This window comes from Tiliqua scincoides, chromosome 4 (genome assembly GCF_035046505.1).
Source record: "Tiliqua scincoides isolate rTilSci1 chromosome 4, rTilSci1.hap2, whole genome shotgun sequence".
NCBI lineage: Eukaryota > Metazoa > Chordata > Lepidosauria > Squamata > Scincidae > Tiliqua > Tiliqua scincoides.
In genome coordinates this window covers 76,642,202-76,667,826 of record NC_089824.1, presented here as the reverse complement: position 1 = coordinate 76,667,826, position 25,625 = coordinate 76,642,202, and the positions used below count along the sequence as shown (strand labels likewise).

General features: G+C 43.5%; 1 protein-coding gene across 6 annotated transcripts in view; it reads left to right on the top strand.

Annotated features, from left to right (window-relative positions):
- Positions 1 to 2,367: 2,367 nt before the first annotated feature.
- ATXN1 (ataxin 1) overlaps positions 2,368 to 25,625 on the top strand; it is a 307,081-nt gene continuing 283,823 nt past the window's right edge. For 5 of the 6 annotated variants that reach the window (XM_066626678.1, XM_066626682.1, XM_066626681.1 and 2 more), the window contains exons 1-2: positions 3,296 to 3,476; positions 13,447 to 13,565. The gene's annotated coding sequence lies outside the window, so the exon portion shown is untranslated. Of the gene's footprint in view, positions 2,428 to 3,295; positions 3,477 to 13,446; positions 13,566 to 25,625 lie in introns of those variants that run through there. The other variant, XM_066626680.1, reaches the window with a different exon arrangement.

Here is a 25,625-nt window from a genome sequence, read left to right as displayed (position 1 = left end):
TATCAGTGATGGTGAGTGGATTACTAAATTGTGAACCCCTTGGTTGTGATGACAGTGGTGCCTCTTTGATATCCAGTTCACAACTTACAGCTCAGGGATTTGGCTGTGGAGTTCTTCAGTTGCTGGCCTTGTTGTAGGATCCCTATTCAATGCCTCTGTGGTCTGTGCTTCTGGACCCTCCGCCAATGAGTCAGAAGTGTCCAGGTCATGTCAGATAGTCCAAGCCATGCCACTGGATGCAATAGCCACCATGCCTGTCGTCCTGAATCCAACATGCCATCCCCAGATAGTAACATAATACTTAAGCACCTGTTATCCAGGGCCAGCCCATCGATGAGGCCAACTGAAGCAGTTGCTTCAGGCTGTAGATTGCTGGGGAGGCACCCTTCTCTTTCTACCTACATGCTTCCACTGATCTTCCTCCTTTTTCTACTCCCTGGATTGGAAAAGGAGGAAAGAAACATAGAGGAAGAAGAAATGTGAATGGGAGGAGTGTGCTGGGCTAGAATGTTGGAGTGTGGGCCCCCAAATCTTCATGCCCAGGGAAAATTGCGCTCCTGCCCATGCTTGGACTTGCTCAAACAAATATTTTGTTGAGAAAATCTGATTCTTCTCCTTGTGAAGTATGTCAGTCATAGTGTAAAATACAGTTTGTATATGTATTTTACACAGTGTAAAATAAGGTTGGGTGCATGCACAGTGTGGGCATGGATTGGGTGACAGTGGCGTACCAAGTCATTTGGCACCTGGGGCCCATAAATTATTGGCACCCCACTTAACAAAATTATTTTCTGTAATAGTCATGACATGAAATGAATAATAGTAAAGAAGCACAGACAGTGAACATTTTCTTAATTGAACTTTGAACGTACTTATGAATTTTGTACTAACTTTTAAAGTTTGTCTATATTTGTATAATTATATGTAACTTTATATATATGATCATACCAATAAACCAGGGGTTCTCAAGTGGTGGTACACACACCACCGGTGGTATGCTGGGTGGTATTGTTATACTGTTATACTGTTTTTATATTATGATGCATGTCATATAGAATGTGTGGATGAGTGTGTAGAGTGTGATTGTTGGAATTGTAGTATATATTTATGCTTGTATCTCAAAGGTGCATAAATTTCGTTGTGCAGTAGCACAATGACAATAAAGTTACTACTACTACTACTATTACTACTACTACTACTGGGTGGTACATGCAGCACCCACCACCTGACAATAAGACTGCAATGGGAGCTTCTAACGGTGATAGGAAGTTCGAGCTGGCGGGTAGAGCTCTAGTGTGTAGTTTTTGAGCTCTTTCTTGAGCTACCCTCTGGCCCTGAGCCTCTTATTGACCTTGGAAGCTTTCATTATGGTCTCAAAATCTGGAAGTAACTGGTGATTATGTCATCACCAGTTATTTCCGGTGGTACCTCTGAGGACAGTGTGGCAGCAAGTGATATGCTGGGGGAGAAGTACTGAGAAAGGCTACAATGAACAATTAAAAATAAGTTTAAAAGAAATGTTTTCTTCTTGAAAAAGTTGAAGCATCTTGGGGTGGCCTCTCAGACACATCCCTGCAGGCTGGCACCCGGGACAGGGGAGCCCTTCAGCCACTCTCTTTGTATGCCACTGCTGGGTGACTTTGATCTTCCTAATAATGTAACAAACATTCTCCCAAGCCTTGCTATTGTATGAGTTTTTAAGAAGTGTTCTGTTTTACTGCTTGAAGAGGGTGAATAGAGAGTGTGCCTGGAGTAAAACACTCATGAGTGTTTTATGGGTCGCCCTCTGAGACAATGGGTCGCCCTCTGAGAGCCCAATCCTTTGCATTTCTACTCAGAATTAAGTCTCATGATAGTCAGTGGGGCTTACTCCTGCAAAACCGGCTAGGATTGTAGTTTTCTGCTTTTAGAGGGTGCAAGGTGACTCCAGAGTAAATGTGCATGGGGTCAGGCTGTCAGATAAAACCCAGTTTCTTTGACATGGAGCAGAACCTGATGTTTTCCTCACATCCAAGGCAGCAGCATTTTCAGAGTGGCTCAACCTCGATTGGGGTGTGGGTCGGTGTTTAATTTGGGATGAGGCAGGATGACAAATGGGAGGACAGAGCCTGGAAGGGGCACATGAAAATAAAGCCCCCCCCCATATGCCTGGCTGCGAGCTGAGAAGAAACCCTAGAAAGGGTTAAGGCTGGTTTGGCCAGGCTCTGTTGTGCGTATGCAATAATCTGTGTGGCTCTCTTGGCCGCCTGACAAAGTGTTGCCTCCTTCTCCTCCTCCTCCCCTCCCCTCTGCATGAAGTAGGCTCCTTGGGCTGATGCAGAGGCAGCCAACTGCTCCATATTTGGCTTCTAGCACCCATTTACACACTGGAGAAGAGAGGAGCGAGCTGGAGCGTCTCTACCGCAGGCATCCTTCCTACTCCAGCGGGTGAGGAGACGTCCAGAGCCCGTTTCACTGCCGGGGGGGGGGGGGGAGAGAAATAAAACCCAAACAAAGCGCCAGCCTGGCGATCAGCTGGCAAGAGCCTGTGTGGGAGTTTCCCCCCCGCCCCCCCGTACAGTAAGTGGCTTTCCAGAAAGGCTCCTGCTCCGCTTCTCTTCCTCTGCCCCCCTCCGGTCCAGGCGGAGAAGCTCCAGCTGGCAAAACACATTCAGGAAGGGGGGGGGCAGGGAGGGTCGTGCGAGCCGCGGGCATCTCAAGGCTCGCGAGTGGCCTTGACTAGAAGGTACAGTCGTCGCATCGCTCCTCAGCCGGGGAGGCTGGAGGTGAAGCAGGAAGGGGGAAGAGGCCAGGAAGCTGCGCGCTGCTGCTGGGGAGCTTTGCCCCTTGCACTTTGTGCAGGCAAGAAATGCCCTCCCGGCTGCTGAAAGGAGTGTCCAGTGAAGAGCTGGAGGCCCCGCTGGCTGCTGCGTAGTTACGCGCCCGAGCACAGGAGGGCTGGCTGGAGAGGCGCAGTGCCTTCTTGTCTCTCTCTGTGCGCCCGGGTAGAAAGAGCCCGGGCGAAGGCCGGCTGTCGAGTTTGCACCGCAGCAGCAGCAGGCCCGGGTTTTTGTGTGTCCCGAAGCAACGCCCTCCCCCGGCTGCGCTGCCGTCGTCTGGCTTGCGCCGCGTCCTTCTGGCTGCGACTCCTCCGGAGGGCCGGCTCAGCTGCTGCTGTGGGCGAGCGGAGCAGAGCGGCGCGCGCGCCCTCCCCTCCCTCCTCCAGCTCATAGTAGGGAGGGCCAGTCCTCGCTGCACTGTGTAGTACGGGGCTGGGTGGCTGCCGGAGGGGTGAATGAAGCGGGGAGAAGGCGGCGGCGCAGGAGGAGGAGGAGGCGGCGCTGGGACTGGGACGTGCCCGGCAGCGGCAGCAGCTCCAGCTCTACTATGCTCCCCCAGTCAGGGCCCAGGTCGGCTGGTGACTCCTCGGGCACTTCAGCAAGGAGGCAGTGAGTGAGTGAGTGAAGGCCGGTGCTGGCGCCAGGACAGCAGCGGAGGTAGGGTCCCTTCCAGGGGGTGGCCTGCGCTCCCCCTTCCCTTCACCTTGACACCATCCCCCCCCAGCCAGCTTCTGCTTTGCACCTTCCGCGACAACACCAGCCCGTCTAGGGGCTGCAGGAGCCTTTGGGTGTGCAGGGCTGAGCTCTGCAGACTCCAGGCGGGGGGGGGGGGGAATTCTGACACTGCTCTTAATTTCTGCTGCATGCCTTCACTGCTCTCCTGCCACACCATGGGGTGCAAAATCACCCTCTGTTTTTATGTTTCCAAAGCCTGAACAATTTGGATATAAGAGATAATTGCATAGCTTCCAGGAATACTAGAAGGAACGAAGGTATGCTCTACGTATGCTGGCTTCTGCTGATATGCTATAGCAATAGTAATAATAACACTAAATAATAAGAACAACGTCATCTCTGTAAAAAGGCACTACTGGAAGTGGTTGCAATTCTGTGAAAAGAGCAGAAGAAATGATCAGAAAGCAGTGATAGAAAAGAGAGCAAATTGAAAGCTTGTTACATAATGTCACACTATGTGGATAACAGGAACAAGCTATTTTTATTTTGTTTACCATATGGTATGCAATAGGGACTCCTCTAAAATAATATTTCTCCCCAGTGTTCGAAGACCCTAAATGCAATGAGGGGAGAGGGGGGCAAGGAAACCCACAAGTTGCTCATTATGCATGAGATTGCTTTGAATAATTATCTGTTTGTGTGCACACTCACATAATTGTGCAGATACATGCCTGGAGTTTGTGAGTCCTTTTCTCATCCCTACATATGGATAAGAAATTTTTCCTGATGCAGGTGATTAAATGCTGGATGGTCCCTCATCTATCATAAGCAGTTAATGGTTAGTTACCTGTGTTTGACTATAGCCAATTATTTGCTGATATTATGTCAGTTTCTGATAAAACCCTTCAGTTACCACCAGCAAATTCAGATTTCATTTGTGAATATGGATTTGTTTGTCTGACTGTTGAGGACAGCCTAGTTTTATTGCTCTCAGGAACAGGGTTTATGAATGAGGAAGTCATAATTGAAAGACAAGAGAGAGTCTATTGCTAGAGTTATTCTTAGACTCTAGAGCTTACTTTTTAATATTGGGTTGTAATTCTAAAAGGTTGAGTTTTTTATATACATATGCACGCAATATTTTACAGGACATACCTGTAGTTCTGTTGAATAGATGGCTTGAATTTCATAGCTTGTAATGAAAGGCAAGACACTGATGGGTTGTGCGTCGTTCTGTTTGCATGGTGTGTGTGCGCAAGTGTTCATGTAGAGACATGTCAGTGGTGTAGATTTTCAGTGCACTCACTCTAGCCCTGATCAGTCATGTAATTAGATCGGGCTGCCATGGTAACAGACAGTATTCATCGTCCATTCAGGTGCATTTTTCTTGTGACCGGGATACCTCAAATGGTGCATGTACTGCAAGGATGGGCAACTTGTTAAGCATTATGTATTGTGTGCTGCAGCTTGTTTGCATATGATTAACATAATTTGCATGTAATTTGAAATGGAAAGCACAAGTCCCTGGCTGCTGTATATAATACTGTGTTGTCAGTATTTACAGTTTCCACTTTGAACCTAGAAGTTTCAGTCTTTTAAAGATTTTCTGTAGATACTAGCATTTGTTTGAGATTTCTATTTACACTGCTTTGGCAGTGGACACAGTGCCAGAGAGGAAAATTAGGTTAAGCTTCTTGCTCCTCTTTCCTTATTTTGATTTCTTTTTAAGAGATTGAGAAAATTTCAAGGGAATTGATGTTTTTTCTTTCAGCTTTGTTTGAAGTGTGGGTCCATTGGTTTGCTTTGCCACTATGGATATGTGGCTAAGGAATTTGTAAATAAAATCTATGTTGCCTGTTGTCTTTCTAAATGTGGAGAATCTTCTTTTTAATTCTAGCCACAATTCTACAGTTGCTGTGCAGTTGCATTTGTCATTTTACTTTTAATAAGCCTTCATGGTATCTTTTGAGGTGTTGGGAGCCCTTTTTTGCTAGCATTTTCTTAATGGGGTCGCCTCAGATACTCAAAATGACAACAATTTCATACTATTCAGAATAACAATGTTTAATATTATGAGACCTGAAAACAATAACCAATCCTTTTTTTCCTTTGATTTTTTTAGCATTATTCATGAATCATGCTTTCAAGTTTTTCTTTTTCATCTTGAAGACTACTCTTTCCCTCAAATTAAAACATGAAATTATTTTGATTTTAAGAAGATTGTATACAATAGTGCTCCAGGAGGTTTCTGTGGATATATGTTCCCCACTTGGGTTGTGTGTGTCTATAAAAAGTTACATGCCTTTGTGTTGCAACTGTGTCTAAAATATTGAAAGGATCCACATACCGCAGGAATTTAAGGGTTCCAATCGGCAGAGTTAGGAGCTTGCTGCTTTCCTGAAGGAGTCTTTTGCCTGACTTGTCTTTAATGACTGACTTGTACATCTCTATTTCTCCAGTTTTCATTGAAAGTAGTATAGAGGCTTGTAAGCAACTTGTACCTTTGTTAATGTGCTTCTGCTTTTGATTTCTGATCATTGAAATTTTTAGGAAGTTAATCCTGGACTATGAAATGTCAGATTTTTTTTCTCAAATAGATGTTGTATAGATAGAGAAATCTGCATACAGATAACATGGGTGTGTATTGTTAATGAGCCTGCAAACATCTGTTGCTTTTTAAATCTTCTTCAGAGTTTGTTAGAAAATTTCTTTTCCAATCTGCTGCTTATGGTTGGATTTTAACCATATGAAGCCAAGTATTGTATATGAAACTGCAAAGGACTCAGAACCTTAAATGTCTGATAAATATCAGTTTTAAATTTTACACAAATTTAACCTTAACACTGTCAACCATCATGACTGATAGTGACAGAACTTAATCATCAAGTTTCAAGTTAAATGTTTTGTGGCACTAATGCACTTTTGTTTTATGGTGAATATTGCCATTGTTATCTTGGGAGAAAAAAAGCTTTAAAGAAAATAAAACCAACTGGAACTCCAACAGTTATTTTCTCAGTAATGGTTCAGATAATTAGTCATTAGTTTTACTTCTCATTTGGTTTCACTATTTTTAATCCCAACATTAAGCAGAAAGAACAGCAAAGGCCTTTTACTATTACATTAATGCACTTTTAATGTAAAATAAAAGCAATTTGATATTGCAAATGGCTCATATTTGCATACTATATTGCCATTTCCAGCATATTTTTAACAGTCATTTTATTTATTTGCTGCATTTATATCCTGCCTTCCTCCTCAAAGGGACCCAAGGTGACTTAGGTCAATAGGCTCAAAGGCCAAGTATCTTATTTTCAAACAAATTCTTCAAAACTTTTAAAAAAACCCTCTCACCAACCGTTAACAGAAGTGAGGCTCAAAATGTGTATGGCAGGGTACCTCTTTTAATATTTTGGGTTGTGCACTGCAAGAATGCTCATAGTTCCAGATGCTATGTAACTGAACTGACAGGTTTCTCTATGTCTGCCAAGCCTCAGACCTTCTCTTCTGATGGACTTTGGGAGCAGTTTCTCACACTGAGAAAGCTCAACTTTTTCGTGCCATGAGCCAGCTTGGGCAGTGCTGTTCTGGAAACCTGTTGCTAGTTTCCAGTCTGCACCACATTCATTCAGCTTTTGTTTTGAGCCAAGGTGTCCAAGCTGTAAGTCTGAAAACAGAAGGCAGATAGGAACAGAGAGAAAGTGAAATAGCCATGCATAAGTAAGCATACAGATTGTGAGACTTGGTGTTGCATTATGGTCTTGGTACAGATTGTTGTATGTTGACTTGTTCACAGTGTGAGATTTGTGTGTTCCCAGGAATTCTTCAGATGTGTGATTGAGATGTCTGAAGAACCAATTGCATGTTTCCCTCTGGAGTACATTTTGCAAAACTTAGCAAAAGGGCTTTTTACTTAAAAGAAAATGTTGTAAAACAGCTTTCTAAATTATGATTTTTTTTGTAAAAAAAAAAAATGTTCTTTATTTCAGCATTTTACAGTAGAATAAACTATTTTGTGCAATAAAGCACATGATCCAGTTCTTTGCTCACTGACAGCCCGAGGCATTACTTACTTACATTGATGTCTGTGGAAGCAAAAACAGGCCTTACTTTTCTTTTCTTTTTTGCTGCCATAATAATGAATGTTGTCTGAAATGTTTACTGGTTTTAAGTTTAATTCAGTAAGCGGTGGTTTCTTTTAGACATGTGTTCAAAGAATCCTTGAAAGCTGTAAGTTGACCCTCTAGCTATTGAACAGTTAGCTGTTTAGGTACAATCAAACTGGGCCTATTGTTGGGACTGATGTAGTAATATGAGAGAATTACATCAAGAGTAAATTGTATGCAGGTTCCATCACCAAATTATGACAGTGGCAGTAGGTGGGAAGTATACCTACTGAAGGGGGATGTTTTATGATTTTACAGTCGTGTCCCCCCTCCCAAAAAGGAACTCCAAACCTTTGCCAGTTACTTGGGGCATATTTTTGAGGCTTCTTTAACATATGTGTTTGAACAGTGGTTCTCAAACCTTTTAGCACCGGGATCCACTTTTTAGAATGACAATTAGTCAGTACCCACTGGAAGTGATATCATTATCTTGGAAGTGACATCATGGCCAGAAGTGACATCATCAAGCAGGAAATTTTTAACACCCCTCAGACAACAAAATCAAATCAGATAAATTAAGTAACACAAAAGTTTACAGTAAGTATAAGTTTAAAAATTCATTTAAAATAAAGAACCCTCTGAATCCTCCCAAGCAGTTGCTGATCTGTTTATAAAAAATCCCCAAACATCATAAAGGTGGCAATCCTATCCACACTTACCCAGGAATAAGCCCAATTGACTATCATTGCTAAAAGCGTGTACATAGTAACCTGTTAAAAAGTACAGATATGTCACATTTCCCCAGATGCAATCATATACCATGGTAGCATCAAGTCTAATATATTAAAATAAAATACACACTGACATGAATGGGGACCCACCCGAAATTGGCTCGCGACCCATATAGTGGGTCCTGACCCATAGTTTGAGAAATGCTGTAAATATTTATCTTTAGACATTTTCATTGCAAGAACTTATAAACATACTATATCCACATTAAACTAAATATATGGGACCAGGAAATTATTTATTCATTCGAAATTCAATTTTTTTAAAAAAATCTGAGATATTAAGAACTAGATTTTTTTTTAACTTATACACTTTATAGTTACAGAGTTTGGAGGGAAAACTGTTGATGGAAATATCATGAAATGTAAGGTTTTATACTGTCAGAATCTATCTAAATTAATGCAGTATGGGTAATGTACTTCACTTTTTTGCAGGTGATAGTGCAACCTAATGATCATATTGGATCTTTTTCAGTTCTATTATTATTACTATGAGACAATCAGTAAATATAGGCACAATCCTTCAGGGAGCTTCTCCTGCACAAGCTTCATTTTAGTTTAGTTTGCAGGAGAGAACTTACAGGTGGACTGTGCTCTGTGTGATGAATTCAAATTAAGCAGAAAATTTGAAGATGAATACATATTTCAAAGCAGAAAAATTTAGCTGTTTTTCTTTCAAGCTTATGATATCATGATTGGTGTGGGTGTATTCTAAAATAGTGTGACAGAAAAGAAGGAACAATATAGCATACTCATTTACAGTCTGAGAGTTTTTTTTTATTGCAGGTGTAATGTCAAGAATAACATCGTAAATTGTAACTATGGGAAAAGGGATGATAAAGTTCTTCAGCTTTTCCTTACGCTCATCTTGCAAAATATATTTTCCTGTTGCATTGCTGTTTCAGTTAGAGGGTTTTAACTGAAAAATTAGTAAATAGTATATCCTAAAATAGAAGTACGTGTATTTTAACTTGTTATAGTATCTTATAATTTAAGAATCATTCTGTTATAGGTTGTTTTAATGATATTGTGAGATGAAGGATCTCTCCAGACTGGGAGAATGGGCAGCAAAATAGCAGATGCGTTTCAGTGTAAGTGGAAAGTAATGCGCATTGGGGCAAAGAGTCAAAACTTACATATAGGCTATTGGGTTTTGAGCTGTCTGTGACAGATCAGAAGAGAGATCTTGGGGTCCTTGCAGATAGCTCAATGAAAGTGTTGACCCCATGTGTGGCAGCGGTGAAAAAGGGTAATTCCATGCTTGGGATTATTGAAAAGGTATTGAGAATAAAGCAGCTAAATATTATAATGCTGTTGTTCTGTGCCAATAAAGGGACGACGACAACGACAACTACTACTACTACTACTACTACTACTACTACTACTATTATGCCATTGTACAAATTGATGGTAAGGCCACACCTGGAGTACTGTGTCCAGTTCTGGTTGCTACATCTTAAAAAGGATATAATGGAAAAAGTGCAGAAGAGAGCAACCAAAATGATTACTAGGCTGGGGCACCTCCCTTAAAAGGAAAGGCTACAGTGTTTGAGGGTCTTCAGTCTAGAAAAGAGGCTCCTGAGTGGGGACTGAGACATACAAAATAATGTAGGGGATAGTGCAGTGTTTCTCAAACTGTGGGTCAGGACCCACTTGGTGGGTCACAAGCCAATTTCAGGTGGGTCTCCATTAATTTCAATATTTTATTTTTAATATATTAGACTTGATGCTACCATGGTATGTGACTGCATTTGCAGAAATGTTACAGACCTGTACTTTTAACAGGATACTGTTTATATACTTTTAATGGGGCTTACTCCTAGGTAAGTGTGGATAGGATTGCAGTCTAGGATTGTTCAAAATTTACTTGCTTGATGATGTCACTTCTAGTCATGACCTAACTTCTGGTGGGTCTTGACAGATTCTCGTTCTAAAAAGTGTGTTTTGGTGCTAAATGTGTGAGAACCACTGGGATAAAGTGGATTCCACTGTGTTAGACAACTACCGGCCAGTCTCCAACATCCTGTTTCTGGGCAAGGTAATTGAGCGGGTGGTGGTATCTCAACTCCAGAGGGTTTTGGATGAAGCAGATTATCTGGATCCTTTTCAAGCTGGTTTCAGGCTGGGCTTTGGGACGGAAACTGCCTTGGTTGCCATGGTAGTTGACCTACGCTGGGGACTGGACAGGGGGAGTGTGTCCCTGTTGGTCCTGCTGGACCTCTCAGCGGCTTTCAATACCATCGACCATGTTATCCTTCTGGGCCGATTGGCCGAGTAGGGAGTTGGAGGCAATGTTTTGCCGTGGTTCCGCTCCTACTTGGAGGATCAGTCCCAGATGGTGGTGCTGGGGGATGCCTGTTCAACACCCTGGCCCTTGAGGTGCGGGGTGCCACAGGGTTCAGTTCTGTCCCCCGTGCTATTTAACATCTACATTAAACCGCTGGGAGAGGTCATCCGGTTGTTTGGAGTGGGGTGCCATCAATATGCCGATGACACCCAGCTCTTTCTCTCCTTTCCTCCAGACTCCAGGGTGGCGGTTGAGGTCCTGGAGCGCTGTCTGGAGGCAGTGGCGGCTGTGGCTAGGGGGCCCTTTGGTCAGCTTCGGCTGGTGCACCAGCTGCGGCCGTACTTGGATTGTGCAGACCTGGCCACGTTGATCCATGCCACGGTGACATCGAGGTTAGATTATTGTAACATGCTCTATGTGGGGCTGCCCTTGAAGACAGGCCGGAAACTGCAACTAGTGCAGAATGCCGCGGCCCGTGTAGTTACTGGAGGTAGGTGGTTTGACTCTGTCAGTCCGCTTCTCCAGCAGCTACATTGGCTGCCCATTTGTTTTCGGGCCCAATTCAAGGTGCTGGTTTTGACCTTTAAAACCCTATTCTGCTCTGGGCCAGGGTATCTTAGTGATCACCTACTTCCGTACAATCTGGCTCGTCCTCTTAGGTAATCAGAGAAGGCCTTTTTACAAGTGCCACCGCCTAGGGAGGTACGTGGGGTGGCAACTAGAAATAGGGCCTTCTCAGTAGTGGCACCAACGCTATGGAACTCCCTTCCCCTTGACTTAAGAATGGCTCCCTTTCTTGAGACTTTTCGGCGAATCCTGAAGACCCTTCTGTTTAAACAAGCCTTCTGAGTTCTTGGCCTTTTCAACATCTTTTAATTTTTTACAGGCCTGATTCTTTTATGACTTGCTGCTCTATGCTCTTTTTACCTTTTTATTACTTTTTATCTGACTACTGTTTTTTATTATATGTGTTAATATGCTTTTATCTGTTTTTAAACTATGTTTTTAATCTGTTTTAACCTGTTGTAAGCCGCATTGAGTCCCTTCGGGGAGAAAGGAGGGGTAAAAATAAAGTTGTTGCTGCTGCTGCTGTTATTATTATTATTAAAGAGATGCTCTTTTCCCTCTCACATAACACCATAACCAGGGGACATCTGCTAAAATTGAGTGTTGGGAGAGTTAGGACAGACAAAAGAAAATATTTCTTTACCTAGCATGTAATTAGTCTATGGAACTCCTTGCCACAAGAAGTGGTGATAGCATCTCGCCTGGATGCCTTTAAGAGGGGATTGGACAAATTTCTGGAGGAAAAGTCCATCATGGGTTATGATTAGTATGTGCAATCTCCTGATTTTAGAAGTAGGCTACCTCAAAATGCCAGATGCAGGGCAGGGCTCCAGGATGCAGGTTGTGTCCTGCTGTCTTGTATGCTCCCTGAAGCATTTGGTGGGCCTCTGTGAGATACAGGAAACTGGACTAGATGGGCCTTAGGCCTGATCCAGCAGGGCTCTTCTTATGTTCTTCAGAGGCAGAATATACCTCTGAAAGGTATATTTAAAAACTAATGCTAATTACTTACAGGAGTTTTTTTAATGATGTATGTTATCTGAATAATATGCTACAGCTTTGAAATATATTTTCTGACAATTTATTGTAAAGGGGAAGCTTTCCCAATATTCCTTGTAATGTACTGTAAGGCATGACACTGCCATCCTGATAATACTGTAGCTACGCGTCTTTATAGTATCTTGTAACTGATATAAGTCGTTCCTTTAATGCTTTTTACCACTTGCAAGCCCATCATAAAAAGTCACTTCCCGGTGCTAAGTGGATAGATTTGTATCAATATAGCAAATTTTGTGGTGGCTAAAATCTCTTTTAAAATATTGTGTGTACTGTAGCATTTGCTGAGTTCCTCTCTCTGATTCTTCATTGTTTGTACGTGATGCTGCTCTGTGACATCTGCTAAAGTTGGTTGCTTCTGTGTCATTCGAACATAACTTGGGCTCTTGTGTGGTGATGCACATCTGAAACGTTCACTTTGCAATAGTTCGTAAGATAAGGCGTTACGGCTGGAGTTTGAACTGACTCAGACAATAATAATAACTCGGCATTAATGCTCATATGCAGTTTCCTCAGTACTTTGCTGCATTATTTTCTACAAACACAACGGACAGGTTGTGTGGCTCAGAAGCGGGAAGAGTGTAGGTGCAGTTTGACACTGTATTGTACGTATTTTGACTTACATGTCACTTTGGTTTATGGCGCTACATCATAGAGTGACTGAGTGTCCTTTGTAGTAGTGATCTTTGTAGTAGTCCATTAGTCAGGCTAAAAAAAGTGCAAGAAAGGGTCTGCAGTGCTTACAGAAACAAGTTTGATGTAAAAGTTAGGAAACAAAAAAAATCTACAGTTCTACTTTTCATATATTTTAAGTTTCATTCAGCTTAAGGGGGGTTGAATCATAAAGATTACAGTGCAGTCAGACTTCCAAACTATTTTTCTGCTACTGTCTGCAAAAAATAAAATCTGCTGGGGTTAGTATAATACAGTGTTACTGAACACAGTGAAGTTTATGTGAGGAAAAATACAAGTTCTCCGAAAATATTTTTGGGTTGCTTTTTGTAACTAAAGTTCGCCACAGCCTGATAGATCCTGTCTATTCAAGTTAATCTGTCAAAATAGACTTCATATTTTTGCTAAGAATGCTCTTGCACTGTAGAAGTTAGTGATAAATTAAGAACTTTGTTTTGTTTTGCATTTCTTTTCTTCAGATTTTCAATCAACAGTCACAACCTAAAAGAACATCCAAGCAGTGAGTTTCTTCTTGATCCCTCTAAGATCCCCAAGACCAGTTTTTCTCTTCACCTTTGGGAGGTGCTCTGTAAACAAGGTAAGATTTAAAACTTTCATTCACTCCAGTTAACCTTTTCTACAAGTTACAATATATTATTCTGAGATGCATGTTGTATCTGTTTAATTCACATGTTGATATAGGGTAAAGTGCATTTCTATCCACAAAATAGTTGTTCATGAATCATTTTGTGGCACAGGGATCTTTGGCACCCCCCGTCTTTGTTCCCTCATTTGGTCTTTGTTAGGAAGGGGTCTTTTCTGAGACCAACAGGGCAAAGTAAAGAGGGTGTTCTGTCTCACGTGGTCACAACCCCTGGAGTAGCCCCTCTCCCAGTAATGTCTTGGGCATCCTGAGATGGGAGAACATTGAGTCTCTCTGGTCTTCCTCTGCCTTCCTGAGAGACATCCTCACTGACCCTGGAACTCTCTGCTAGCCACCTCCCTCTCTACTCATTCACACACCGAGGTGTTACACTTTAAAGGAGAGAAGTCTCAACAACGTGCCTGCATGTAAAGAAATGCCATTAATGGTCCACAGTATTTAGTTAGAATGGAGGAGTTGTGTTTTAGTCTGTCATTTAGGAGTATTGCTCTTTCTGAATGATTAATGCCAATACTTTTATACTTGGGCATTTACAACTTTGTTTTGGGAACTAAAAGTTCATAAAGACTCCTAAATCAAGTGGGATAAGTTGTGTTGCAGTTACATTATTTGAAGGCAGCAGCGGTACGTGCATGATGTACACTGCACTTGGATGCAGTGGAAAATGTGTGGTGATCACCTGTTTGCATAGTGCATGTATTACCATATTGTAACTGTGTAGAGGCATATTTGGATCTGTATGATATGACGTTGTCATTGCTTTACACTGGCACAGACTTACGTAGGTTTCTTTGCAAATTTGATGAAACTCTGTGGTACAGCTTAGTGGCTAAGAGTGAGCTTCCTTGTCTTGCCTCTCTCATCAGCTCACTAGGGGGCTCTGGACAAGTCACTCCCCTTTAGCCTCAGCTCTTTAGCTGTAACATGGGGATAATAGTACTTTCCTTATAATGTTGTTGAAAGGGCAGCATCAAGAAAATGCATATGAAAGGCTCTGCACATGCACAAAGCACTATATAAATGGTGTTATGATTAATGGCCCAATCCTATCTAAAGGTAACACAAGCAGAGCATGTGTCTGCCAGTACTGGCTGCTGCAAAAGCACTGTAAAGCTCTTTGTGGTAGCACAAACTGCTGGTGTGCTGACGGGAAGGCCGAAGCCACTTGCGCTGACGGATGTCAGGAGAACCGCCAGAGTGGGTAAGCCCACGCAGGCGTCCTATGCATGCCTACACAGATGTAAACCTCACTGATTTTAATTTACTTCTAGGTAAATGTGTGTAGAATTGCAGTCTGTCTTCTAACTTTTTGTCCATCATGGATACCTTCCCAGTTAAATCTAGGCTTGTATCCAAAGAACATCAAACTCAAGAAAGCTTGCAAAAGGCAGCTTCTCCACTCCTTCCTCCTCACAGCAGCGCCTGAGTCCCTGAAAAGCCTGACCTGAGGGTTGGGCATGAGAGACTGCATCTTGTGCGAGTGATGTTTTTCGGTGGGGACGGGACTGTGTGAGTGATATTTTTCAGTGTGGTGTGGAAGCTCCCTTCCACATGCTTCCCTGCACTTGACATTAATTACAAGTAACACAATCATATGACCTCAACTTGGTGCAATTGTGACCATGTCAGAATGCAGTTCATATGGTCAAGGTACTAGACAAACCCTTGATGGCTCCAGTGTCGTACATGGACCTGAAGAGTGTGGGAGGTAACAACCTGCCCACTTCATCAGAGACTAGTACTCCTATAGGAAATGGCAACGTTGTTTTCCATATGTGTAACTACTTGTCCTGGGGACTATATGCTACAGAACAGCCCTAGAACCTATAGAAAAGCTTCTGTAGTTGGATTCTAAAAGTAGTTAACTTGAATTCCAGGGCAGTAGGAAGTACTCAGAAGGGAAGGCAGAAAGGTAGAATTGCATTCTGCGCTGTGACACCACAACAGAACATATAAAATATATTGGCACGTTGCACTCAATCCAACAAAAACACTTTTAGATCTCACTGATTAAAATGTCAGCCCAGGCCTCCTCAAGCAATGCTTGATGTAAAAGGTAACGCTTTTCAAGTGATGGGGAGGGTAGCAGTGGAAGCAGTAGGCTTGACACTGGAGATAGGTGGAATATGGTGAAACATGGGTATGGTTGCTTTCTGGAATGTGAACCCCTCAGCACGTGCCTGAGTAGGCCTCATCTCTGGCACTGTCCATGTCCACTTTTTAACGCTTCATTATTGTTTCAAACTAAAATGTGTCCAACATTGAACTTCTCATCTTTCCTCCAAAGCCCAATATCACCATCCTTCATGTTGAAAATGCTCAGTTTCTTGGTTTTAACTTGACTCTTCTTGTTCTTTTATTCCCTATACTCAGTCTTTCACCAAGTCATGTTGCTTCTCCCTTTACAACATCACAAAAATATGGCCCCTTTTGCTTTTCCACCTCGGTGAAAACTTTAGTTCATTCTCTGTTTATGTCTTCTTTACTACTGCAATACTACTACTTTTATCTTCTATTATACTGCCTCACCTCAGTCCTCTCACCTTCATCCACATTCTACTGCCAGAATCATTCACCTCTCTCATTACTCTGAACACACTATACTACCTCCATAATCTGTACAATAGCTTCCTCTCAGCTCTCAGATATTACACAAATCCCCCCTCCTGAACAACAACCCACTCCCTTCACTAATAGTCATGCCGGATCCCAACCCCCGTCCCTGGGGAGAACAGAGCGGCTTCAAGCCACTCTGCTCTCCTCGGATTTGTGCCACTTCTGGAGGCGGCTTCTGGCCACAATCCTGCGCTGGATATAGTGCAAGCCTCCTGGCTTGCCTGTTCCAACACAGGTTTGGATTGTGCTCTTTAATGTTTATGCTTTTAACAGTGATAGTCAATGGGGCTTACTCCAGGTAAATATAGATAGGATTGTAGCTCTTGGGATGTTTGGGGAATTTTTTTTTAAACACTTCAGCAAGTGCTTGGGAGGGTTAAGAGGGTGGTTCTTTTTTTTAAATAAATTTTTAAACTTAATTGAAAACTTTTAATTAAATTAACTTAATTTTGTCATGTGGAGGCATTTAAAGTTTCCTGCTTGTCACTTCTGGCCATGGCATCACTTCTAGGTTAATGACATCACTTCCAGTGGGTCCCAACAGATTTTCATTCTAAAACGTGGATCCTGGTGCTAAAATGTTTGAGAACCACTGGGATAGATAGGATTAATAGCGATAATGATAATTAAACTATGCAGAAGTGTTCAAGGCAGTAATTGTCACACTTGTGTGCAAGAATTAACAGAAACATACATGAGTGTGCGTATGAAAGCAATCACTGTTCCACCCACATCTCCCTAGAAAAGTCACACCTTCCATCCTGAACAGTGTTGGGCTGAGGTATTCAATCTGTGAGTCTGGGCTCCCTAGGGACTAGCTCCCAGGGGCATGGTGAGGCATCTCAGGGAGAGAGGTGGCCATAGCTATTCAGCTTAACTCAACTCAGCTGCATGTGCTGCTTTTCTGTGGCTGTGAACGAGGTGGGTGGGGCAGTGTGAGGTGGAGAGGGCGTGTGAAACATGGTGGGGGGAGGTGGGAGAGAAGGCTGGGTGGGCAGCGGCAGAGGTGCTGCATCTCCTTAGTACAGGGCATGTTCCTGGCAGGCTTCAAACTGGGAGGGAAGCCTGACCTAGAGAGAGCAGCTAAGCGCTTTCCTCCACTTGGAAAAGAGGGAGCCCAGTCTGCATCCCTCCATCTTGCCTGGGGGGAATAGGGGTGGCATCTGCATGTTGGGGTGTATGTGTGTGAGAAGCCCCCATCTACTTTGGGGTGAGTTGTAATCTTGCTCTGTGTGGCTGCAATCCTATCCACACTTTCCTGGGAGTAAGCCCCATTGACTCAAATGGAACTTTCTTCTGAGTAGACCTACCTAGGCTTGGGGTCTGTGTCAGCTTAACCAAGGATCCTCACCTTTCTCTTTTAATCCCCCTTCAAAAAAGAAAAAAAGCCACTCTTGATCCGTCAAACTTTGTCTCCAAAAATTGATTAAAAAATAAAAATACCCATTCCTTTTCAGCCATCCCCCTTTTTCCACCTGCCTCCTTTGGGGGGGGGCATACTTCCCAGGTTGACTGCTATTATAAGGCACAATATCCTAGCTAAGTCTACTCAGAAGTAAGTCCTATTGTGTGCTCAATGGGGCTTACTCTCATGTAAGTGTGGTTAGGATTGCAGCCTCAGAGTACAGGCAGCTGTTTTTTTGTTTCTACTGTATAATTATAACACCTTCACCCCCGTTTTGGGGGTAACTGAGGTGGGGTGATGTATTGGGAAGCCATGGCCAATGGCCACAAGGATCAGGGGAGCCGCAGGCCAGAAAGGTTTGAGAACTACTGGTGTTGGGTTTTCCGAATGTGTTAAAACTATTTCTTCAAAACATTTTCTGAATATTGCATCATTAGTTTCAGATGCAGGAAATGAGACATTCATCACATTTTGAGCAATATGCTATAGCAGAGTTTGTCAAGCTGTGGATCAGGATCCATTAGGTGGGTTGCGAGCCAGTTTCAGGTGGGTTCCCATTCATTTCAAGGTGTATTTTATTTTTAATATATTAGACAGATCTGTATTTTTAACAGGCTACTATGTATATACTTTTAACAATGAAAGTTGATGGGTATATGTGAATAGGTTTGCAGCCTTTGGGATGTTTGGGGGATTCTTTTATAACAGATCAGCAACTGCTTAGGAAATGTTCTTTATTTTAAATTTTTTAAGCTTATTGTAAACTTTTAATTAAAATAATTTAATTTGATTTTGTAGTATGGGAGGGCATTAAAAATTTTCTTGCTAGATGATGTCACTTCTGGCCATGACATCACTTCCAAGTTAATGTCATCACTTCTGCTGGGTTCAGATTGTCATTGACTATCTGAATGGTAGATTGTCATTCTAAAACATTGGTCCTGGTGCTAAAATGTTTGAGAACTACTGCGTTAAAGGCTTCAACCTAGGTCTAATTAATGTTATGATGTGTATTTTTTCGTCTATAATTTGATCATGTATACTATTTTCATTAACAAAAAGACTGCTGTGATAGTTCCACAAAATCTGTTATGCTCTAAGACAGGGGTGCTCACGCTTTTTTGACTCGAGAGCTACTTTGAAACCCAGCAAGGCCCGGAGATCTACCGGGGGGGGGGAAGGAAGCGTCTGACAGACACCCCCTTTGATGTATGGAGCCCCTGCTGGACCAGGTCAGAGGAGGCCCACCAAGTCCAGCTTCCTGTGCCCCACAGTGGCCCACCAGATGCTTCAGGAAGCACACAGGAGGCCTCTCCTCTCTCCCCACCCCACATACTGGGGGCAGCCACAGGTCCCCCAAGAGGCACATGCCCAGCCTTGCTGCACTACGGGGGTGGCTGCGCCCCGAGACCAGCAGGGAGAGGGAGGCATCGCAGGTCCTCCTCAGAAGGGGCGGGGGGCTTCCCCGTTTCCATGGAGAGGGGCTGCGTGTGCAGGCGGCAGACGGGGGAGACACTGCTCCCACCGGCCCTCCTCCTAAGCGGCGGGGGTCGGCCAGGGGGGTAGTCTCACCTGTCAGCCCCGACCGAGCGCGGCAGCGGCCGCAGCACTTACCTCTGGGCTCCTACAGGGGTGGCTGGGCCGGGCATGGCTGGGCTGGGTTGGGCCGGGCCGGACCTGACTGGAAGGAAAGGGGAGGGTCACTCGGGGCCTCCCGCGGCAACTGCCATCAGAGCGACTCCATCTCGAACTCCTGCCCCTCCCCCCTTCCGCTACGGAGCCCCAGGAAGCGCCTCAGTCCAGTGCAGCCCAGCTCCCCCTCCCACCACCGCCCACAGGCATGCAGCCGCCAGGAAACTGATGAAACTGACTAGAGTCTAGTCAGTTTCGTCAGTTTTGTTGCTGCATGTCTGAAGAGCAGCTAAAGTGTCAGTTTCAGTGTCAATTTAGTGTCAGCTAAATATGTCAGTTTCGTCTAGTCACTAGACGAAACTGACATATTAACAGTTTGGAGAGACAGGGCTCCGCGATCTACTCATTTTGCCTCGCGATCTACCGGTAGATCGCGATCTACCTATTGAGCACCCCTGCTCTAAGAAGTGATGAATACTATAAAATCCTAGATGGCAGTGCCAGCTGGCGAGGGAGGTAGGCAGTGAGAACCCAAACCTACCTAAATCCTTGTACAGTGGCACTGGTGTGGGGGAGTTTTGGCTGCTGGAAGTTGCCTCAGGGTAAGGGGTCGTTTTGTCCCTTTGTCTTGGGTAAGTCCAAGCAGCAGCAATGGGTCGGTTTGGACCTGTGCCAGTGCTATCTCTGGCGTGCAAGTCTGTTTTGACCCGTGCAGGCAGATCAGGCCCGTGAGGGGAGTTGGGATTCAGTGTGCGCCACCGCCAAACTCACCCCCATTTCAAGCCCAATTAGGTGATTTTCCTGTCACTGCTCTGTTCTGACCACCCCCACACCACCTCCCTTCCTAAGGTGACCTTAGGAAATATGTTCTGTTTCTAGACCTTAGCTGATTGATTTAATTATTCAATTAATTAATGCCACCCTTCTTCCAAGGACCTTGGGGTGGTATACATTGTTCCTCCCCTCTTTTTGTCCTCTCAACAGCACTCTGAGGTAGGTGAGGCTGAGAGATAGTGATTAACCCACAGTCGTCCAGGAAGATTTATGGCCAACCACTACAACATCCTGGCTCTCCTGGTAATATGAAGTTGAGAAACAAAAGAGATCCAATCTTCTATGAAAGAGTAAAAAGAGACAATGACAAATAGTGTACTAATTTATTTGTTTTTCTATCAGTGTGTCACTAGTGGTAAAAAAAAATGCTGTTCTAATTGTATGCAGTGTTTTATTTGCAGATTAGAAGGCTCTAGTTCTGACATATGACTAAGAGGGAACCCCTCCTTTTAGCAGTTGCATGTCATCGGCTTTGGAGAAATAATTACTTGGCAATTCCCATTTGATAATTCCCTCTTTATTTTCTGATGAGTTACTTAACAGTGATGGGATTGTTGAGCAGACTGCATTTAATCTGAGCTTCAGAAGCTTCTGTGTGATATCAGTGTGTGAGTGTGAATGCTGTTTAGTCTTACTGTAAGAACTCAGACTTCAGGAAGGCAAATGGTTGTTAAACCTTTTAAATCAAAGTTGTGTGTTTTAACTTCTTTCTGTTCCATTTGCATTTTAAATATATTGCACAAACTGTAAATTGACTTAAAGCAATATTTATTTTTTAAATGTTTCACAATAGGTAAATTATAAAAGCAGGCATATTACTTGTATTTGTAAAAAAGACTTTATAATTGTAGTTTTATATGCACCTGTGTGTAGTTTTATATGCACCTTTATATGTACTCTGATCCTTCTTACTCCCTCCCCCCCACGATAACTCCTAACCTGGTAAATTTACAGAATTTTGCATCTAGGTCAAAGTAGTGTTTCTTTATTATAATTTTGTGAAAGATTACTTTTGTTTGCCTGTTATTGTTTTATTTTCTCTGCTGTCTCTTGCTACTTTGATAAAATCTTCCTTGGTCATTTTTGTTACACTGGAGCATGTTTGTAATGCGTTCCTGTGACAAAAAAAATAGTGTACTTGTTGAAGGTCTATTTTTATTTGATGTGGTTTTTCCTTTCTTTTGTTTGTAAATGATTATTCAGTTCTTCCAGAATGGAGCATTTTGTTAGCTTATGTTGCATCATCTGACTGTGAAGCTGCCATGATTATTATTGTAGGCACAGTTATGATAAGTGAACATTAAAAATGAAAAGCTCCTTTAACTGTCAACTCCCTGTTGTCTGTGGTTTCCTCCCTTCCTTCTCTGAAAAGTTATGTTGGAGTTGAGTCACAAATTTAATACACACTATTTATTAATGATATTAGTTGAACATTACTCTATCAATCAGAGAAATGCTAATAAACATTTTCCCACATTTTAATGGCAGTTGTGAAATGTGTGTGTTCTCTTTCTATTCAGGAAAATAAACAAACCTTTTACATTTAGGGAGGTCTCTTTTTAAAGCCCGATATTCTCATGGGGGTAGGAAAGTGTCTCACGGTGCTTTCCATTCACCAGTTCGATTTGTCTCTTGAGCAGAGTTGTAGCTGGCATGCTGAAATACTCTGTTTCTTGGCCTGAGACTTCTGTCCCAGGAGTAGACAACTTATTCAGCACTGAAGGTTATGTCAGAAATAGATTATGATGTGGAAGGCCTGCAGTTAATTTGTAGGGTTTAGTTGCATATAGTTAAATATAAATTTGCAAGTAATTAATGGGCATGGCAGATGTCAAAATTCAGGGGTGGACCTTCTACACTTTCTTACAAATTGTTACACTGAATATCAAATAGACTTACGATGGACTTAGAAGTAATGGATTTTGGAAAATATAATACATTTTGGTTATACAGGTCCAACCTTGTTATACATGGATTTTTGTATACACGGATTTGACTTGTCAGGAGTGACCACTGCAAATGAGAAGGAAGGTGCTGATCCCTGGAGAAGGGGAAAAATACATCCCTTTTAAAATCAGCTTAAAAAACTGTTTTTTACTGTTGTAGAGAGACAGTCATGAAAGCAATCTCAGGTATAACCCAATTATTCACAGATTTTTCTATCTCAATGTGTTGCTAGAGAGGGCAGCTGGCTGACACTCCATCAATCATTCTCTCTCTAGGCACAAGGCAAACCCCTCCCTTCACCCTGATCATGTGAAGGAAGGCTAAATGGTAGTGATTATCACCTCCATTCTTTTCCCCTTCACTGTGGCTCCTGGTGAAGGGAGGGATTGTTGCCTCCTAGTGAAGCCTAAGCGCCTGGAGAGAGACCGATTGCCTCGATGTGTATTAGAAAAGTCAGCAAGGCTGTTTTTAAATCACCAGGCCAAAGGGACTTTGTTTTTCAAATTGATTAGCTTTAGTGCATTTTTTGCCATCCACCTGAGTTCTCCAAACAGAACTCTTCGAGAATGAGACTCAACCTGTACTTTTAACTGAAACTTTTATCCTTGAATCCTTTATTTGTATTTTTAGCACAGGAGTCTTGAACTGAGAACTTATGGGATGTACAGTAATCTGTTGTGATCACTATTTTTTCTGAATTTCCTGCCTCTTTCCAGAGCAGAAATGACATGTGAGCCTCTTGCACCTTTTCTGACTGGCAGGTACCCCTTTCTGCACAAAAGAGGGACCTTTCCAGAAGTTTATGGAAGGGTGAACAGGCCTCTGGGATTAATAATACTATATTTATATACTGTTTTTCAACAAAAAGTTCACATAGTGGTTTACGTAAATGGTTCCCTGTCTCCAAGAAACTCACCGTCTAAAAAGAGATGCAGAAGGGACACATGCAGCAGCCAGTGGAAAAAATGCCATGCTAGGGTGAAGAGGGACAGTTCTTCCTTTATGCTGGGAGGCCTGTTGCTGGACCAGCTATCAAACTTTTTGGCCAGCTTTTCATTGGGGCAGTGCTTCTACCTGACAGCCCAATCCTATCAAAATACATCCCCTCCACTTATGCAGCCATGCCATCAGAGCATATGCTGCATCCTGCGGGGGGTGGGGGGTGGGGGTTGTTTCACCAGGTTAAGGGAACATTTGTTCCCTTACCATTGGCTAAATCTCCACTGCCTGATGGGTTTGGTCAGAGCTATGCCAGTTATTTTTCTGGTTCATGACTGAATAGACCCTGGTAGTTGAATTTAGTCTGGAAATAGGGTTTGGATATTTGTGGAATTGCTGCCCTGCCCTGGTCCCTGCCCTGTTCTTCCTCCTCCCTGCCCCATTTCACCCACTTCCTGAACACCTCCCATGCAAACTTACTGGTGCCAGGGCTCCCATGGTGGCCACTGTTGTCTGGCTGTTGCCACTCACCATTCGCAGTGGTGACCAGGCTGTATGGCACGTCACATTTTGTGATGACTGGAAAGTGTGTTTCTGGAATATGTGTTCCAGCAACGGAGCAGCAATATAAGAAACTCAGTTTCAAAACTTCCTTTGACTTGAAGGACTTGCTTTCCTCTAAGGCTGTCAACTCTTAAAATTAAAAGTGTTAGTGCCTCGGTAAGATTTGGGGTTAGCCTTCCGGGTCAGGATGTTTTATCCAACATTTTCTGGCTTGTTTTGGCAGTTTTTCAAAACCTGGCACAAAAGCAGAATATGCATCTAAGATATACAGCTCAAACAAAAAAGCTCATTGGGGGGGGTGGCCTTGCTCTGTGTTTATTTTGGCAAAAGCAAAACCTGTCCCAGCCATTCTTTTTTTAGTCTCTTTGCATCCCTATTGTGGGAGGGCACCTGCCAAATTCCTCAACTGCAGAGGGACAGATATTCTGTAGCCAAGTGGCTCATTTTGTGGCCAGGGACTCTGGCTCCCAAGCCACTTGGCTGAAAAGGCTTGGCCGTCACTGTCTACTTTATTTGCTACTCCGTTTTCTAATTGTAATTACCATTTATATAGCATGTTAGAGTATTCAAAGCACTTCTCATATATTATCATCTTGCAATCAACCAGGGTTTCACCAACGCTGTAAGTCATGTCAGCATTATTATTATCAATAGTAGTAGCACCTTAGGACCTCTTGAGATCAGAAGGCAGGTTATAAATGTTTTTACCAAAACCACAGAATCCCCATATTCCCAGAGAGGCAGGGTGAGACTGAAGCTGAGTGGTTTGCCTGAGGCCCCTATGGCAGAAGCACGATTCAGGCTGCATTTCTATACACATTTTCCTGGAAGTAAACCTCATTAAATATAATAGGAGTTACTTCTAAAGAGAGACACATAGGATTGCGTCAACTGGTGCAGTGGCGTTCCTGGGGGTCCCAGAGCCTGGGGCAACCCCCCATTTTCCACTCCCCCTTTTCCGTCCCCTGTCCTGGAAGGAATTGTGGTGACGTCATTGTCACTGCAGTTACTTCCGTGCAGCTGCCTCCTTTGTTCCCCCCTTTATGGGGGGGGGCAGCTGAGGCTCCGATGGAGCCTTCTGTGCTGCTTGTGAGCGGCACAGAGGTCTCCACTGGAGCTGTTTGGGGCCGCTAGAAGCAGCCCCAGACTGCTGCAGTGGAGATCTCCGTGCTGGTTACAAGCAGTGCAGAAGGCTCAGTCGGGGCCAGGGAAGTGGCATGCTTCCCTCAGAGACGGAGGACGGGCGCCCAGCAGCGCTGTGGAGCAGCAGCAAGAGGCTGCCACTCCGGCAGCTCCTCCGTACTGGACTGGGCTGCCCTCCTCCTTTATAGGAGGAGAAGAGATGAGCGCCCTAGAGCGTCAGCAAAATGGGAATCGCGTCTCCTGTTGTGCTGCGTCTCTGGAGGAGAGGAGATGGGCACCCTAGAGCTGCCACTCTAGGGTGCCCCTTTCCTCTCCTCCTATAAATGAGGAGGGGAGAGGGTGCGGCCAAGTCCGGTGCTGAGGTGCTGGAAAGGCAGCTTCTCGCTGCCTCTTCACAGCACTCCTGGGCGCTCCTCTTTGTTGCAAACTTAGGGAGGTTTGGGGTGCTCAGAGTTCTTGGTTCTCAAACCTTAAAGCCCTCAAGGCCCCCCCCATCCAGTAGTACTGTCACCACCCTGTATGTGCCAGTGCCTCAGTCCAGGGACACTGAGACCCTCTAGACTTAACTCTATCCCTTGCAGGCACTGAGCTCTTTCTCCAATTAAGACTTCAGTCCTCAAGTTACTAGACCTCAATGAGCACTTGGTAGCTTGCTGAACAGCTAGGCTGGATTCTGAACCTTTGCCCCCAACAGACAATGAAACAACTTGGTAAAAGAGATTTTAGTTTATTAAGTACATAAGTTTACATAAAGTTACAGTAATCCAGCAAATGCTAGAGGCATAAACATCTAGGAAACATATCAGCAATAAAATAATAAAGCTAGCTGGCTATCTCTTTTAATCTCTATCTCTCACCTGGGTCAGTTACTCTTGTAGATCTCTTAGCTCCAGGCTACCTCTGAGGCCAGATGC